The sequence below is a fragment of the Acomys russatus genome, chromosome 1 (assembly GCF_903995435.1).
Source record: "Acomys russatus chromosome 1, mAcoRus1.1, whole genome shotgun sequence".
Classification (NCBI taxonomy): Eukaryota; Metazoa; Chordata; class Mammalia; order Rodentia; family Muridae; genus Acomys; species Acomys russatus.
The window spans coordinates 20929287-20949026 of NC_067137.1; the positions used below are offsets into that span (position 1 = coordinate 20929287).

Consider the following 19740-nt stretch of genomic DNA (forward strand, 5'->3'; position numbering starts at 1 on the left):
CTCTATAAATTCAGGGCATTTTGCTAATTTCTCTAATTCTTTAGTGCCATTGTCATACAAGCTCCTTGCTGTGGAGTGGGTGAGTCCGAGAAGTCCTGCACGGTCCCACTTGTCAGGGCTCCACTGAGGGAGTCTCCAGGCTGTCTGTAGTGGTGACCGGTACACCACCCAGCTCTCCGGCACAGCCGCTTTGACCTTTGATGTTGAGTCTCAGTCAAGGAGCAAAGCCGCCCCACTCAGATATAGAACTGAACGGAGGCCAGTGGGAAGCACAGGGCATTATTGTTCCCCAGGGCTGTTCACTGGGTAGAAACTGGCAGTGAGCATGCAGGAAGCCATAACTGGAGGATGTAATCCCAGTAATATGAACACTGGGGCATATTGTTTACTTCTTTAGTCTAATTACAAAGTGCATAATCGGTGGATAGGGGACCTTCGCCCCTTGGACATATGCCTTTTTCTTGTATGGCTAACTTCTAATAGATCTTTTTAAAAAGACTTATTTATTTTATGTGTATGAATGCATTCTTTACATGCACGCATGTCACATATATGCCCGTTGGATCAGATCAGGGCTTACAGATGGCTGTGAACCATCATGTGGGAACTGGGAATAGAATCTGGGTCCTCTGCAAGAGCAACAAGTGTTCTTCACCACTGAGCAATCTCTTCAGTCCTTGGAATAGGCTCTTTTTTACCCTGTTGCTGACTGCTAAGGTACAGTTCTGATTGTACCCTGACTTGTTGTGGTCCGTGGGGTTCCTTTTGTGTGTAGGAAGACTTAAGTTGCCACTCCATGAGTGGCATGGAGTGCATATCCCATGATTTCAGAGCCACAGTGAGATGATGTCATCGTCTTTGGTCCCTTTCTCCTTTCCATTTTAGACTTCACATTAGTGTTACGGTATCGCTGCACAGCATGCATCACCTGCTGCTTAGTATTGTAATTTCTTGGTAGGGTTTCTTTCCTGCAGACCCTACTTTGTATACTCAGTGAAAGCAAGAGTAAGTGATTCCTTGCTGGGTAGAATTCGGGGTATGCAGGATATTGTGGGAAGAAAAGGCGCCTGCCATATGTGACGAGGTTTTTTGAGACAAGGACTGGTTTTAATCTGTTCACCCTTTCTCCCTTCCCTCTAGCCCCCTATTTCCCTCTCTGTTTTATCCTTTTCTTCTTTATGGCTTACTCACCTCCAGGTGGTGATATTTTACGAGGCCTTCCAGGGAAACCTTGACTCTCCAGACTGCTATTCCTGCTTCAGGTGGATCTTGCCATAGACTCACACAAATTGTGTGTGTGTGCACGTGTGTTTGGGTTGTGCATATGTGTGTGGAGGCTAGAGGTCAACACTGGATGTTTTGTTTTCAATGGCTCTCTGCCTTCAGGAGGAGCTCTCAGGGAGCTGGTAGCTCATTCATTCTATTTTACTTCCTGGCCATCAAGCCCTAGAGAGCTTCCTGTCTCCACTTCCTTGTTACAGGCTAGCATCGTGGCACCCATCACACCCAGGTCTTTCTTCTTTCATTATTTAGAGAATACTTTATTAGTTTCTGTAATCAAATATATGTAGATAAGACTTTACATATTTAATGCAGTGCCTTACCTCTGTACAAATGGAAAAAAAGAAGTTTAATGTTTCTAAGCCAACAAGGATGTTATTTCTGTTCCATGCCAACTCCACACAGTAAATTGGAGTAGTTTTCCCCCAAGCTGGCTGCACAGCTGAAGTGTAAAAATATCTTTAAAAAATCTGGGTGCTGCAGATCAGTCTCGGGTCCCCACGTTTGTGTAGCAAGCACTTAACTTAATGGACATCACAGTCTATTATTAGGAAAGTAAAGATACTCTTCTCCTTGGTGCTTGTTTGCTTTGGAGATGGCTGCTTGAAAACATTTCTTTATGACACATTTCCTTTCTCATCTCTGAGAAGCGACAAGTGCTCTTTCCTGCCTGTGCTTCTGCTAACTTCAAAGGAGGGCTAAGGCTGAGGAAATCAAGTTGGCCGGGTCCTGAGTGGAAGCCAGGATAGGAGCAGTTTGGTTAGAAGATCTTCAGGGACTGAGCCCTGCCCGGGGTGAGCATGATCTGGCTCACCAGATGGGTGGGTGTGATGGTTGCTTTTAATTGTGAACTTGACACATTCTAGAATCACCTAGGAAGACAGTCCCAATGAGAGATTGTCTAGGTCAGGCTGGCTGTGAACATGTCTATAAAAAAAAAAAAAAAAAAAGCAAAAGCCTTGATCACCTTAGCTGATACAGAATGGCCCATGTGGTGGCACCATGCCCTGGATTTGGGTATAAAAGGAGAAGGCCAGCTGACACAGTCGTGCCTGTATCCATTGCTCTGATCTTGATTACCGATGTGATATGACTAGTTCTCTCAAGCTTCCGCCACTGTGATGTCACTGTTATGCAGCCTGTAACTTGGTATTATGAGCTAAAAATAAATCCTCTTTCCACTAAATTTCATTTGTCAAAGTTTTTGGTTTTTTTTTAATCACAGAAGCAGGAAATAAATTATACATGAGGAAAGAAAGCTGAGACCACCCAAGATGCTTAGTTTCCTCTCTGCACAGTGGTTTCACGTTCAGGCTTGCTCAGACCACCCTGCTTCTCAAGTTGGTCCTCCTGCCCTTTCCACCGGTCACCCACACCTCGAGTTACGTCCAATGAAGGCCAAGGATAAGCTCTGTGCGTTTCCTTCTCTGGGATAGATACTCCAGAATTGCTGTTTTGAGACTGCAGATCATCTGAAGAGTTCTCTTAGTCCAGCTGCATCCAGGAGGTGGCAGCACGCGCTCCACTCTGAGCACTGCCAGGGTTTGGAGGGTGACTCCAGTGGGGCCAACTGTACATCATTCCTGTCTATGCAGGCTCTTCCGTTACGTTACGTTCAGCTGCAAATGGCTTATACTCTTTCAGATCCGGCAGTGGGCCTCAGGATGACTACTAAGCTCTGGGTACAGGAGACACTTTAAAGCCGTCTCACTGTCTACATCTAACTATACCTGCGATGTAAGTACGTTGGGTCACACTTGTCCCCAATGAGGCCCCAGTGAGTGGCTCCTGTCCTGGCTGTTGCTGGCTGTCCTCCATGCAGGCTGGGGTCCCCCCCTAGGGTGGAAGATTGCGGCATACATGAGCGACTGAATGTTTGCCTATTCTGAATGTGCCCTCCTGTCTCCATGCCTCCTGTGCTGCCTCTAACAGCTGTATTTGCTCAGGGCAAAATGGAAATACGAAATAGGCAACGGCTGAGCCAAGCACAGAGAAAATGATGTGAGGTGGTCCATCAGACTTTCACAGAGCTCCAACTGAGGAGGGATGGGCACAGATATTTCAGACACAATAAAATGTCTGAAGAGTGGGCACCTTTGGCGTGATGCAGTTCTGTGGTTCTCAACGCGTCAGGACATCACCCTGGTAGTGTGTTAAAAAGCGCATGCTCCTATGTCCAGCTGCAGCCCCACTGAGTAAGAATTTTTCATTCTGGAACCCAGGGAACTTCATTGAATGAGCTCCTCAGATATGTTAAATGTCTGTAGAAAGGCATGCAGTCCTGACCTGCTCTGTTTTGTCTACCTCTGTGCACACTCTTGGGTCCCATTCTGAGGAGTTCAGGAGTCCACTTCAGGATGGGAGCAGCACCCTGTTTAATCTGATTCCAAAAGTTTACTTGGCACTGTTGGCTCCAATCCCAGGAGCTGCCTTGGTCCTGGACTGTTGGGTTGGCTTTATGCACTCTGAAATTTAGGAGGTACTGGACGAAGTTCATTTCATTGTTGAGGGAACAGGGCCAGAGATGCTCCTGCCCTGCGTTCCTGCTGCCCTTGAAAGCATTTTTCTCTGTGAGGCTGTCCCCCTCCCTCCCCCCCCCCTCTCGTTCTCCATCAGGAGCCGGTCCTGGAGGAGCTCATTACGGAGTGGCCATATTTGAGACAGATCATCTGTATGCAGTGGCAACACTGCAGTGAGGTGTGCAGCATTGGCAGGTGCCATTATACTTTAATGAATCCTTCCAGGGCTTCTTCTGGCCCACACGGGGAAGATGATTTACAATTTAATGTATTTCCCATTGGCCATAATCCCTGGATAGCAGAATCACTGAGATGGAGAATCCTCAAGAAGGCAATATACACCAGGAGTTGTGGGTACAACTGAGTCAGGATCCCTGGTGATTCTGCCGCCTCCGGCATCGTCTCTCAAGGAACCCTGGAATAGATCCTAGCATATCTCTGCTCTCTTTCATTGGCCACCTCAAATTTCAGGCTGTGCCTGATTATCAGTTTAAGGTTTGGCTTGCTTATTTCAGGGTGCTGTTGTGTTACCCATTATCTAAGAAAGGCATCAAGGGCCAGAAAGCTCATGTAATACAGTGCTTTGCAAACTAGATCCTGCACAGGAATCATCTGGAGAGCGCCTTAAAGTACCCAGTGTTGGTCCACTCCCAGAACAAGCATAGACTCTTACCTGATGAACTTTGCACTCTCTGTGGTGGGAGACTCATATTGATGTTGCCAGGCTGGGCACTAGATGATGTGTAGGAGTTCCTCTAGCTTTGCCTATTTTGAAGAAGTAGGTATGGATTTACGTGAGATGTAATGTTGATAGTGTTTCCCTCTTCCCAAGAATCACTGTATGTGGGCTAACATTTAACCTCTTCCCAAAACAAGAAAAGGAAATCTTTTAATTAAAAAAATTTTAATTTACTCATAGTAATTTTACAAAGAGAAACAACTGTACTATACATGATATATACGCACACACACATATATATTTGTTTATGTATGTATGTATGTATGTATAATGGAGTATTAAAACAGTCAATTTAGGTGAGGTATCCAAGACTCAAAAAGACAAATACCACATGTTTTCTCTCATATGGGATGTTATTTTTGAATTTTTGCATATGTGAGTTTACACTGGAGTACACATAGAAGGCAGGAAAATAGTAAGCGGCCATGGTGGGGGGGGAGGTTCAAGGAAATGGAGATAGATGCAGATGGTAAGAAGTGGGGGAAGGGGAATAAGTGAACCACAGAGGGGTCAGTGGGGAAGCAGGGCTGTGAATAGGAGGGAAAATGTGGAGGAGGGAGTGCTGGGAAGACTAACTTTGAAAATGCTGCATGGAAACCTACTGTTGCAAAGGCTTCTTGAAATCTGTACATCAATATCACACACACACACACATGGTTTAAATAGAAGTACTCCACAAGAGAGGAAGAGCAATTCTTCTCCCAGACACCACTACCTATCAAATCAAAAGCCCAGTGCCTAGGTATGGTTACCTCTTCTATTGGTCAGTGGGCCATGCAGCACCCCAAACATCACAGGTTAGTGCCATTGCTCTTGGTTAACCTCCAAAACTTCATGGTAAGATCCTATTGCTGTGGACACCACAAACCTGAATTATAGAGCATGGAGAAACCAGCTGGTGCACACCTGGAAGCTTCATTCTCACTGGAAGGTTCTATGCATGCTACTGGGGGGATAGGGTGGAGATCATTGCTGTCTTACTGAGCTATGAGCCTTGAATGCTACAATAGTGACCAGCCTATCAAAAAAATTCCCAGTGGCTCAACAGTGGCAGGAATTTTATGGGAGTAACCAACCTCTTTCTGGTTGGATTTAAGTCCGTTCCATAAGATGGACTCCATGTCTGTTACCACTAACTGGACCCCAAACCCATGTCTGGCTAGGTCATAGTCCCTAGGGGAAAACCTAGTACTACTATTTCACCAAATGGACACAGGAATGACCTGCTCACAATGTCCTCATATTTATACCCAGACATTAGCGAACCTCTCAACACTCCTCAGATAAACCTATAATGTAGTAGATGGCAACAATATGCAGAGAATGAGAGACTGTGGTGTATGCACATAAAAATAGGATGTTTATAAAACTCCTCCCACCAAAGGATCTAGTATCTTGGTGAAAGAGAGGGCAGAAACAGTACAAGCACCCAAAGGAGCAGGTGTTTGTAGTGAGGCAGTATTTGATGAACACGATAATGCTGTTGCCCAAGTGAACTCAGTGGCTGGAATTGTGTATACAAGACTTGCACAGGATTAAGGCAGCCAAAATCCCAGCATGGATACAGGAAGGGATCATGAAGACCCACCCCTACTTGAGGATCCATTGGCAGTTGCTGGCTACTGGGAGACAGGGAGTCATTCATTCTTGAGGAATGTGGCACCCAAGAGGCTGACTATGCTCTAGATGGTCCCACACCCATGCATATACAGACTCATGGACACTATGCTAAAACAAAGGAGAACACCTGAAATTAGGAGATAATAGTGGGAAGGATAGAGGAGGAGTAGGAGGGGATGGGCTGGTGCATGGAATGAGTCCAGATACATTATATACATGTATTAATAGTAAATAAGATAGTCTATAAAAAGATGAAATTCTGTTGTCTGCAGAAACCTGGATGAATCCTAGAAGACATTACATTAGGTAAAACAAGCTTAGGTTTTGGGAAAGATCTCTTGTGATGTAACAGCTTAGCTTCATTAACATATAAGTATCTAAGGATAGAGGAGGAAATATCTAAAAGGTAAGGATATTATGTGTATGTGTGTTCAGCTGTCACAGAGATGAATAATTAAGCCTTCTTAGTCACTGCACTTTAAACCTTTCTGTTTGAATTCTGTGGCATTGGCATTTCCTTCACCTCTTCCTTGGCCACCCTTCTTCATTTTTTCCAAAAATTTAAATAATTTTTAATTTATTCACTTTACATCCCAAATGAAACCCTCTCCCTCATCTCCTCCAGGTCCTCCTCCTCCCCTTTCCCCTCTCTCCTTCTCCCCTAGTCCTCAGAAAGGGGGAGCCCTCTTCTCCTACCCTCTGATCCCAGCCTATCAAATCTCATCTGGACTGCCTTCATCCTCCTCCTCTGTGGCCTGGCAAGGCCACCCCACCAGGGGGAAGTGACCAATGATTGGGCAAGAGAATCCGTGCCATAGGCAGCCCCTGCTCTCCATATTATGGGATTCACATGGAGACTGTGCTGCCTAACGGCCACATTTGAGCAGGGGTTCTAGGTCTTCCCCATGCATGGTCCTTGGTTGGTGCATCAGTCTTTGCAGCCTGCCGCCATGCCCAGATTTGTTTGCTCAGTTGTTCTCTTTGTGGAGCTCCTGTCCTCTCCGGGTCCTTCTATCCCCCAACTCTTCCACAAGACTCCTAGTGCTCTGCCCCAAAGTATGGCTCTGAGTCTCAGCATCTGCTTCGATCTTTGCTGGGTGGACTCTTTCAGAGGCCCTCTACGGTAGGCTCCCTTCCTAGTCCCTCTCTTTGCTTCCAGTGTCTATTCTGTTTGCCCTTCTGAGTGAGAATTAAGCATCCTCTCTAGGGTCCCTCCTTGTTATGTAGCTTCTTTATGTGTGTGGTTTGTAGTACAATAATCCTGTATTATATGGCTAATATCTGCTTATAAGTAAGTGTATACCATGCATGTTTTTATGAGTCTGGGTTACCTCACTCAGGATGATTGTTTTTAGTTCCATCCATTTGCCTGCAAGTTTCAAGATTTCCTTGTTTTTAGTAGCTGAATAGTATTCCATTATGTAAATGTACCACAGTTTCTTTATCCATTCTTCAGTTGAGGGACATCTAGGGTGTTTCCAGATTCTGGCTATTACAAATAAAGTTGTTATGAACATAGTTGAGCAAGAGTCCTTTTTGTATGGTGGACCATATCCCAAGTGTATGCCCAGGAGTGGTATAGCTGGGTCTTGAGGTATAACTATTCCTAATTTTCTGAGAAATTGCCAGATTGATTTGCAAAGTGGTTGTACAAGTTTGTACTCTCACCAGCAATGGATGAGTGTTCCCTTTCTTCACATCTTCGCCAGCATGTGCTATCGTCACTTGAGTTTCTGATTTTAGCTATTCTCATGGGTGTAAGGTGAAATCTTAAAGTTGTTTTGATTTGCAGTTCCATGATGACAAAGGACATTGAACATTTCTTTAAATGTTTCTCAGCCATTCAATATTCCTCTGTTGAGAATTCTCTGTTTAGCTCTGTACCCCAATTTTAATTGGATTATTTGATTTGGTAGTATTTAATTTCTTGAGTTCTTTATATATTTTGGATATTAGCCCTTTGTCAGATGTAGGGTTGGTGAAGATCTTTTTCCAGTCTGTAGGTTGCCTTTTGTTCTGTTGACAGTGCTTTGCCTTACAGAAGCTTCTAAGTTTCATGAGGTCCCATTTATTAATTGTTGATCTTAGAGCCTGGGCTGTTGGAGTTCTGTTCAGGAAGTTGTCTCCTGTGCCAATGAGCTCTAGGCTCTTCCCCACTGTTTCTTCTAACAGATTGCATGTGTCTGGTTTTATATTGAGGCCTTTAATCCACTTAGACTTTAGTTTTGTGCAGGGTGATAAATATGGATCTATTTACATATGGATCTATTTACATTTTTCTCTGAGTAGACATCCAGTTAGACCAGCAACATTTGTTGAAGATGTTATTTTTTTTTCCATTGTATGGTTTTGGCTTCTTTGTCAGAAATCAAGTGTCCATAGGTGTGTGGGTTTATTTCTGGTTCTTTGTTTTAGTTCCATTGATCCACCAGTCTGTTTCTATGCCAGTACCATGCCATTTTTATTACTGTTGCTCTATCGTACAGCTTTAGACCAGGGATGGAGATTCTTCTAGAAGATCTTTCATTGTATAGGATTGTTTTTGCTATTCTTGTTTTTTTCTTTTTCCATATTAAGTTGAGAATTGTTCTTTCAAGGTATGTAAAGAATTGTGTTAGCATTTTGATGGGAATTGCATTGAATCTGTAGACTGCTTTGGGTAAGATGGCCATTTTTAGTATGTTAATCCTACTGATCCATGAGCATGGGACATCTTTTCCTCTTCTGATATCATCTTCACTTTCTTCAGAGACTTGAAGTTTTTTTTTTTTTTTGTACAAGTCTTTCACTTGCTTGGTTAGAGTTACTCTTAGATACTTTATATTACTTGTGGCGATTGTGAAGGGTGTTGTTTCCCTAATTCCTTTCTCAGACCTTTTTTTTTTTTTTTTTTTTTTTTTTTTTTTTTTTTTTTTTTTTTGTATATAGGAGGGCTTGAAGGAGTTTATCAGCTGTAGGAACTCTCTGGTAGAATTTTGGGAGTCACTTATGTACACTATCATATCATCTGTGAGTAGCAATATTTTGCCTTTTGCCTTTCCAATATGGATCCCCTTTTGTTGTCTTATTGCTCTATCTAGAACTTCAAGTACTATATTGAAGAGATATGGAGAGAGTGGGTAGCCTTGTCTAGTCCCTGATTTTAGTGTAATTTCTTTGACTTTCTCTCCATTTAATTTGATGTTGGATATTGGCTTGCTGTATATAGCCTTTATTATGTTTTGGTATATGCCTTGTGTATCTGATCTCTCCAAGACTTTAAACATGAATGGGTGCTGAATTTTGTCAAATACTTTTTTCAGCATCTAGGGAGATGATCATGTGGTTTTTTTTTTCCGTTTGTTTAAATGATAGATTACATTAGTGAATTTCCATATATTAAACCATCCCTGCATGCCTGGGATGCAGCCTACTTGGTCATGGTGAATGATATCTTTGATGTGTTCTTGGATTTAGTTTGCGAATATTTTATTGAGCATTTTTGCATCAATGTACACAAGGGAAACTGGTCTGAATTTCTTTCTTTGTTGGGAGTTTGTGTGATTTAGGTATCAAGGTGATTTCTGGCCACCCTTCTTAGCCTTTCATTACCAGCTCCTGTCTGCCTGACTTGATAACAGCACAGCAAGAGCTCAATCCTGGACTTACATGTCTTTCCTGGGGGTGATAGCATCCGTGTGCTTAGTTCATAACTCCCTTTGTGCCGGTGACTCTGAACTTCCACCTCCTGGGTGGACTTCTCCATGTTCCAGCTACCTGACAGCTTCATTTCAGCATCCACAGGCACCATGAATTGAATATATCTAGAGCCACACTATCTACAAAATTGAGGCAGAGTAGAGAGTGAGATCTAGAAGGCCTTACAAAATTAGCATTATGAGAGAATCAAGTTGGCAAAAGGAAACCTGGAAACCCCTGGCCACACAGGCACAAGAGCAGAAGCACTCCAGACTGGAAATGACCTCTGCCTCTTTACAATAACGTCCACACTCCTGGATGGAGATTTAAGATACTGAGACATATACAGCCTGGTTACTACATGTAACAGGTAGAACATGTTTAGAAAAATACACACTATGAAAATGATCCAACCCATGCATGGTCCTTGGCTGGTGCTTCAGTCTCCACAAGCCCCTTCAATCTCCACAAGCCCCTTTAGGCCCTGTTTAATTGACTCTGTTGGTCTTCTTGTAGCGATTCTGTCACCTCTAGGTCCTTTTATCCTTCCCCCCACTTTTCCACAAGACTCCCTATGCATCACCCAATGTTTGGCTGTGAGTCTTGGCATCTGTTTAGAACAGCTACTGGGTGGATCCTCTCAGAAGACAATGCTGCTAAGCTCCTTACATGGATGTAGCCAATGGGCAGCTGAGGCTTTATTGTGAGCCCTCTACTAAGGGGAGCTGGGGTTGTCTCTGACATGGATTCTGTTGCCTGCTTTTTGATTACTTCCCCCTAACAGAACTGCCTTGCCAAGCCACAGAGGAAGAAGATTTGCTCAGTCCTGATGCTACTTGATGATTTGGGGTGAGTAGGTGGCTCCCCTTTTTTGAGAAATAGGGGAGGAGGATGAGGGAAAGGAGGAGGAGGGTGGGATTGGGGGAAGAGGAGGAAGCAGACAACAACCGGGATGTAAGGTGAATAAATAAATTAATTAATAAAAAAGAAAAGAAAAGAAAATGAAATGATCCAAGAGCCACATGGTAAGGTGACAGGGGTGCTCCTGCCCTCTGTGCAGGGGGCCGCTGAGCTGCCGAACTCTCCTGCTTCAGTTTCCATGCTTCCTTTCCCCTCCTAATGCACTATCCCTGCTTGGAAGTGCATCTTCTCTCAATAAATTCTTCACCTTTTTCCTCACCATCTATATATCTGCATCCAGATCTTTATTCTGTGGTGCTAAAAACTAGATACCATTGTGTAAATTTCAGTGTCACCATCATTATCTGTTTTCTGGATGACACGCTGGCCTCTTACTGGTTTATTCCACACAGTGGTCAGAATAATAACCTTGAGATGAGACATATACTGTCTCTTCTCTTCTGGAAAGTTTCCAGAGGCATCCCATCAAATCTTCGTCATGGTTAACAAGGCCCTGTGTCATCTGATCTACCCCTTAGCCCATCAAGTTACATTCTCCCAAAGTCTTCATTCTCCTGCCATGTGCTTCCTTTTGATTCCTGGAGCACAGCGAGCTGTGTTCCACCTCTGCAACCACTGCTTCCCCTTTACTACTGATCTGTTCTCTCCTCATCTCAGCTTGGCTGGCTCCGTGGCATCCTCAGGTTTCAGCCCAAGCATTACATCTCAAGACACCTTGCGCTGACTAACCTACATAAGGAGGCCTTGCCTCTCTCTTCTCTTTGTGTTTATCTTTGAGCTTAGACTCTGGAATTGTTTTCTGCCTCTAGTCTGACTCTTTATCTTATTCTCCCGCCTGGGCTGTGAGCTTTAGAAGGGCACTGGTGCCCAGCTTGGAGCTGCTCTGCTGGGCAGGGATGGTAGGGAAGATGCTGACTGCCTTCCATGGAACAGATCTTGGCGAATGTACATACTTCCATTTGGAAAGCTAATAACCATGCTTGGGCATATCACCAGAGCCAGGAAGGAAGGAGAGAGGTGGAGGAAGAAAAAGAAAGTTTAGACTTGAGGAATCATGAATATGGGTGACAGACAGACAGTGCCTGGCTCAGGATTCTGTTTCAGTCGAGCCTGACCTGCCTATCACATAGTAAACACTCATAAAGTGATAGCCGTCATCACTATTGGAGTAGATATTATAATTGGCTCCAATTATTTTCCTCTCCCTTCCTGGCATGCTAATTAAGCATCCTTCTCATTGCCATGTGACTCAGTGTCTTCCTGATGAAGAAATAAACATCATATCCTCAGTCCAACAATGTCAGGGCTGTCCATGAGACATACCTTGGTTAGTAGAAGGGGAGAGAATATGATGTGTGCTTGGCCCAAACAGAAGTTTTAAGGGTATCTGATACATTTCTACCACGAGAATGCCATGTCTGAGAGTGGAGATGCTCCATCATCAGCCTGCATCCTAAAATGAGAAGGGACACAGAGAAGAGCTGGCATGTAGCTGCTGACATGAAACATCAGAAAAAAAAAGTAGGTGCTAGTAATTATACACCACAGAGATTTGGTGATTGTTTGTTATGACAGCAATGCTAACTAACAATATCATTATTTCATAGGAAGAAAGAGCAAGGAAAGACTTTTGTTAGTATTATCTAGTTAGAAATATTTTTTAGGAGTATTCCTAATTTGATCCCAATGATGATATAAATAAGATAACAGAGATTTGGGTGGGTGATATTCCAGGTAGAAGATAAAGACACACAAAAGCTCATGCATTCAAGAGAAAGTGTTGCTTGGTAGAGGGATGGAAGGTAAGTTTAGAGGTAACAGAAGTTAAGAGGAAAACGATCCTAAATACAGCTGGAGAGCTACTTAGGGCAGATCACGGAGAGCCTTTCGAAGCAGCAGAAAAAACATTCCACTTCATCCAAGGAACAGTGTGACGCCATCTTAGGATCTGTTTTTGTCTTTTAAGAGCCTCACTCTGGCTGGCTATGGAGACCAGGTCAGAGGGGCAAGAGTCCCCTAGAGAAGGCAGGCAGGAGTGCAGGTAAAGATGGAAAATGGACATGTGTAGGAGGTGTTGGGGAAGTCCTGACAGCCCCTTTCCTGAGGTTGGAGAACAAGAAGTCAGCACTAAAAGCTGATATGAGACTCAGGTGGCTGTGTGGATGGCGAGCGCTGGAGGGGAGCAGCTTTGGGGCCACAGAAAAGAGTGTGTTTGGGGCATTTGGAGCTGCAGGCACCTGAAAACGTTGTGACATCTCTTCTGACAGTGTACCCAGCCAATGTCCCCCAGCTTCCTTTGCAGCTAAGGGAAACCACTAGAGTCTTACATCCGTTAACAGAGTCAAGATTTTTTGGAGTTGAGGAAAAATTTTATTATTGTTGTAGGAACCACCACGACGTCTTCTTTCCCTTTCTGTTTCCTGCAATGAAAGCTAGTGAACTAAAGCAACAAGTAGAAAGTCAACAGGGTTTCAGCAGCCTTGAGCCTGATGTCTTGGACTTGCTCAAACTGAGCTGGAAATATAGACTTTGGATTCAAGCCTACGGGTGGCCTATAAGTTTAGAAGAGCAGGTACTGTATTTGGAAGGAAAGTCAAATGAAAATCTCCAAGAGAAAAGGACAGAACCCTGACGATTATCACCATAGCGTGATATAAATAATCTAACAATATGTGTTTTTTTTTTTTACCTTTTACAGAATAAAGTATTATGAAAATAAAGCCTGGGTTGGAAAGATGGATGGTAGAGTGAGTTCCTACCCTGCAAGTATGAAGACCTGAGTTTGGCTGTTCAGCATCCATGTTAAATGCTGGCTAACACCAGAGTTGGGGGAGCTGGTGGCGGTGAAGACAGGTGAGGCCTAGGAGCTTACTTGCTAGCCAGCCTCACCTTATAGATTGGCTCTGTTTCCATGAGGCACCCTGTTTTAAATAAGGTAGGTTGAGGAGGCCATTGACCTCTGGCACTCCACATGTACACACATGCATGTATGTGTAGACATAAGCACAACATACACATACACACATGCATGCACACACACACATGCACCTACATGCATTAAAGGGCTTTCAAGAGCCATCTCAGATCTTAATCTTCTTAGATTAGCTTGTATTCTTTTAAAAATACATTTCATTTCTATTTTATGTATATTGGTGTATACAGTGCCAGAGATCTGGAGTTACTGATGATTGTGAGCTGCCATGTGGGTGCTGGGAATCAAACCCAGGTCCTCTGGAAGAGTAGCCAGTGCTCTTAACCACTGAACCATCTCTCAGTCCTGTGGTTTGTATATGTTACCAAGACATCACTTGGTTCCATATTTTATGATGAGAGTAACGAGTGTCAGGTTGTGGTTTTTGTTCAAATGGTATACTATCTGTATTGTTCCGTGTTTTCTTTGAAAAAAGTTTCCTTAGGCTATCCATGGTATCACACAGACTAGATCACTTCTTTGAGCTGCTTCATAGTCCTTCAGTATGATATGTATCTGTCCATCCCCTTCCATGGGATGCCCCAGTGATCCAGTTCTTCCAACTAGGCCATGCCTCCTAAAGCTTCTTTTATCTCCCAGTAACACCAGCAGTGGGGGACCAGGCCTTCATAACACAATTCTTGGGGAGACAACTAAGATATTTCAGATCCATTACCTGCCCCCCTTTCAGTCTGCCCGTGGCTGGCCTATTTGGAATATGAAAAGTGCACTGAGATGCCCTCTAGCCTTCAGCCTTGCCACTGAGGGATCTGTGGTGGAAGATGCCATAGTAGCTGAGGGCATGAGCCTGCAGAGTGACTTTGGGATGGCCATGTTTCTTTATGAAGGGACATGTCTTTTCATGGTAGCCATTTTTTAAAAAGCTTTTTTTTTTTTTTTTTTTTTTTTTTTTGAGACAGGGTTTCTCTGTGTAGCCTTGGTTGTCCTGGACTCACTTTGTAGACCAGGCTGGCCTTAAACTCACAGGAGGCCCCTGCCTCCCGTAATGCTGGGATTACAGGCGTGTACCACTGTGTTCAGTTCATGGTAGCCATCTCTACCAACTCCTTTCTGGGTTCTGGTAACTGCTCTCTCCTCCTTGTCTCATTTCTGCCCTCTCTTTCCCTCTACTCCCCTTCCCTCCCCTCCACTCCTCTACTCTCCCCTTCATCCCATTGTTGCTTACTCTGGGGCATGGCACGTTTCCTTATGATGTCCCTAGACTTTCCCATGTGGCATATGAAGACACCTTCTACTAACCCTCTTTGAACCATCCTCATCCCAGCATGCTGTTGCTTTCCCACTGGGATTCCAACAGATAGCACATTGAGATTTTGATTGAATTGTATAGAATAGATTGTTTGGTGGGGGGGGGGGGAGAAATGAACACAGCGTTGAATAGATCTCCTTATGGTTTATTCATGACTTTAAAAAAAAAGTCTTTTAGGCAGTGCATGATGATACACACCTGTAGTTCTAGCTGAGGCAAAAGGGCTGCTGTAGTTATGAGGCTAGGCTGGGCTGCATAGCCAGTCTTTATCTCAAAAGCAAAACAAAGGCAGATGGAAAACACAGTGAAGTTCAATGAGTGTTTTTTTAAAAATCATTTTAAAAATCACTTTTGTTAGATTTAGTTATAGATTTTGTTTCTGTAATGTAGAGGACATCTATGCTATGCTCTTAGCAGGTAACACTAGCCTGTGGGAAAGCCGTTGACTTGGGGAGACATGGTGAATTTGCCTCTGAGCACTTGGCAGAGCACTAGCCATTTCCAGCTCATGTCCTTTAGGTTTGTGGCAGTTTCACGCTCCCTCCAGTAGTTCCTATAACTTTCATTTCATTATCTTGTTTATATGCCTGTTTTAGGTTTCACTTCACAGGCTATGCTGGAGAATACTGTTAAACATGGATTATTTTCCCCCCTGATACTGATAGTTGTCTGCACAAAATTAAAAAAAACTTTAGCTTCTTATACCAAATTTATTAAAAGTTTTAAGGATAATAAATAGCTGCTGGAATTTTATCAAATGCCTTTTCAGCAGTTTCGGTGCATAATCATATGTTTTAATTTTAATTCCTATTGAGGTTTTACACACACATTTGTTAAAAAGAAAAATGGTCTATACAGCTTTTAATAAAAAACGGTCTACCCTAACTCTCTACTCTCACACTCCTGACTCTTCTGATTCAACCATTTTTGGTTATTTATTTATTTTTTTAGATTTATTTTATGTGTCAAAGTACTTTGCCTACATGCATGTCTGTGCAGCACATGTGTGCCTGGTGCCCTCAAGTGTCAGAAGAGGACATTTGGTACCCTAGAAACAGGGTTGTGGATGAGCCACAGTGTGGGTGCTAGTGAATAAATGTGGGTCCTCTGTAAGAGCAACAAATGCTCTTAACCCCTGAGCCATCTATCCTGCCCTCATTTTAAATTTTCCTTTTGATTATCTGCCTTGAACATTTTAATTTCATATGTATACTGTTGCTTTTAGTTTTGAAAGGTTTTCTTCTACCTACTGGAGGCTAATACACTTTATTTTGATTTTTCTAAGTTCTTCTCCCATTGTGACATAACACACAAAGAAAAGATTTTCCTAATGAAGTTTAGAATTAATTAGTATTTGTAGTATCTATCTGCATAGAACCAAAAGAGCGTGGCTTTATTTGTCTTTCCATTATCTGAACCCCATGTTGCTATTGATTCAAATTTCATGTTCAGATTTTTATTAAAGCTTTTCTTTATGTTTTTTTATTATTAATTTATTCTTGTTACATCTCAAGGGTTATCCCATCCCTTGCATCCTCCCATTCTTCCCTCCCTTCCATTTTCCCATTATTCCCCTCCCCTATGACTGTTCCTGAGGGGGATTACCTCCCCCTGTATCTGCTCATAGGGTATCAAGTCTCTTCTTGGTAACCTGCTGTCCTTCCTCTGAGTGCCACCAGGTCACCCCCTCCAGGGGACATGGTCAAATGTGAGGCACCAGAGTACTTATTTAAGCCTAATGATAAGCTTTTTTGATTTGTTTCTTTGATCGTTCTTTTTTTAAAAACATTATTCAAAGTTTTTATCAAATATTAAGTATACATTTCATAATATTTATAAAATATGTATAAAGTACAAAATGAAAAATCAGTGGCTGCATAAGTACCCCAAATCTAGTAAAAGCAAAGGAACATTGCATTACTTTGGAATCTCCTTCAGGGCCTCCCCCTGTTCTTTTCTTTTCTTCTTTCTTTCTTCACTTTACATTCTAATCATAGGCCCCTCCCACCTTTCCTCCCAGCTCTAGTCCCAGCCGGCCTCCCTCTCTCCCTTTTTCTCTTGACCCCCTTCTCCTACCCCTCAGAAAAGGGGAGTCCCCACTCCCAATCCACCCCAGTACATCAAGTCATGTTAGCACTGAGTGTGTCTTCTTCCACAGTGGCCTGGTAAGGCAGCTCTGCCAGAGGGAAGTGATCAAAAAACAGGCAACAGAGTCCATTTGAGAGACAGTCCCTGCTCTCCTTATTAGGGAACCCACATGAAGCCTGAGCTGCCCATTGGATGCATCTGTGTAGGGAGCCTAGGTCTAGTCCATGCATGGTCCTTGGTTGCTGCTTCGGTCTCTGCAAACTCTCCTGGGCTCAGTTAGTTGGCTCTGTTGGTCTTCCTGTGGAGCTCCTGTCCTCCCCAGGCCCTTCTATCCTTTCTCCAAGTCTTCCACAAGGCTCCCTGTGCTCTGCCTAATGTTTAGCTGCTGAGTGTCAGCATCTGCTTCATCTGCTGCTGTCTCTGAGGACAGCTATGTTAGGCTCTTGTCTGCAAACATAGCAGAGTCTTTTTATTTTCTAGTGCACTTTCTTTAATTAGCACACTTGCTATTCCCTTCTCAGCTGAACTGTATTATTTAAGTAAGTGGTAAGTTATTGTTACTTTTTATTTTATTTTTTAAAAACTGATTCATCATATTGGTACATACATACAGGACAGAGTATGCCTATAACTCAGTACCTGTGTTCAGTATCCAGTGATCAAAGCAGGATACTTAGCATTTACAAATGGAGCATTTACCATTTTTGGATGTAGAGAACTTTCAGAGTCCTCTCCTAGTTGCCTTGAAATACGTAATAAATTGTTGTAGAATGTAGTGAACCCACTGCACTATAGGAACTTACAACTAATTGCCTTTATGCTTTTTACCCACTCAAGCTTTTATCCACATTTTATGTTATCATTCTCTTCTTTTCTTTTATTGATTTATTATATATAGTTTATGAGACAGGGTATTGATGTGTACCCCTGTCTGGCCTCAAACTCTTAGAGATCTACATTCCTCTGAGTCCTCAGATCTGGGATTAAAGGTGTGTACTGCAATAGTGGGATCATGCATATATATATATAATCTACAAATGACATAAGTTTCCTAGGTTTCATTTTAGTATTTGGGTAGGGAAAGTTATCTTTTAATATATGTTTACATATTTTAGCCTTGTTCAGTTTTATAAGTTTTAAAATTTTGGTAAATAAATTTCATAGTATATAGTCTTAAAATGAACTCTGCTTGTTTAGTGTACGGTTCGCAGCTTATCAGCATTTTTATGTGTAGTCACCTCATACATTTACACTGCTGCTTATATTGTATTGCATGAACCAGTACTCAGGAAGCAGGCTAAATTAGTGATTTAAGAGTACAGACCCTATAGCTAGCTCTCAAGTCTTGGTGTCTGCCGTTTGTTTATTGTTATGATTCATTTTTATTTTATGTGTTTCTGTGTTTTCCCTGCATATATGCATATTACCCCTCCAGGGGATGGCGGTGGATCTCCTGGAACTGGACTGAGGGACAGCTGTAAGCAGCTGTGTGGGTGCTGGGAACCAAACCTGAGTTCTCTGCAAGATCAGCAAATGCTCTTAACTGTTGAGCTGTACCCATCCTCTCCACTGTTTGTTAAGTATGTGGCAGTAGACAAAATTTTTAACCTCTTTCTCTTGCATTGTTCTCATCTGTAACATGCACATAATACTGTTCACCTCACTGGAGTGTGGGGACTGATTTAAGAGTGTAATAGTATTTAGAACAATTCCCTGTACTGTTGTTCACCCTTATCCATGGCTTCATCTTCTGTGGCCTCATTACTCACAGTCAACCACAATCTGAAAATATTACATGCAAAATTCCAGAACAGACCTCATACAATGTTTCATAGCATATTGTAAAGAAAGAACTTTGAGCACTGGATTTATCACTTAAGAAAGATCTCAAAATTTTCTTCTTTTCAAATATAGTACTTAGGAGTTGGTGATAATCATTCTGACAGAACATTTAGAATTTTAGCCTTTCAGATTATTTTCTTTCTCCCCCCACCCCCACCTTGTTTATTCATTTAATGTCTTTACAGCCTGATCCCAGCTCCATCCCTCATCTTCTCTCTCACCGCCCTCCTCCTTTTTCTCAGAGAAAGGGAAGCTCAAGGGGTATCAATCCACCGAGTCACCTCACATTGGCAGCAGGGGCCAGACAAGGCAGCCCAGCTAGGGGAACGGGATCCAGCAGCAGGCCAGAGGGTCTGAGACAGCCCCTGGCCCAATTGTTAGAGGACCCACATGTTGACCACACTGCACATCTGTCACACATGTGCAGGTTAAGTCCATGCATGTGCTTTGGTTGGTGGTTCAGTCTCTTTGAACCCTCATGGTCTCAGATTAGTTGACTCTGTATGTCTTCTTGTGGTGTACTTGACCCCTCCAAGTCCCTCTATTCCTCCTCCCACTCTTGCACAGAACTCCTGAGCTTGGCCTACTGTTCAGCTGTGGGTCTCTGCATTAGTCTCCTTCAGCTGCTGGATGAAGCCTCTCAGAAGACAGTTATGCTAGGTTCCTGTGTGCAATCATAGCAGAGTATCATTAGTAGTGGCAGGGGTTGCCTGTCTCCCTTGGGATGGGTCTCAAGTTGGGCAGTCACTGGCTTGCCATTCCTTCAATCTCTGCTCCATCTTTACCCCTACACTCCTTGTAGGCAAGACAA

General features: G+C 43.0%; 1 long non-coding RNA gene across 2 annotated transcripts in view; it reads left to right on the forward strand.

The window, feature by feature from the left end:
• LOC127195758 (uncharacterized) overlaps positions 1-19740 on the forward strand; it is a 111142-nt gene that overhangs the window by 77029 nt on the left and 14373 nt on the right. For both annotated transcript variants that reach the window (XR_007831393.1, XR_007831394.1), the window contains exon 2: positions 13457-13611. This is a non-coding gene — a long non-coding RNA (uncharacterized LOC127195758). The remainder of the gene's footprint in view (positions 1-13456; positions 13612-19740) is intronic.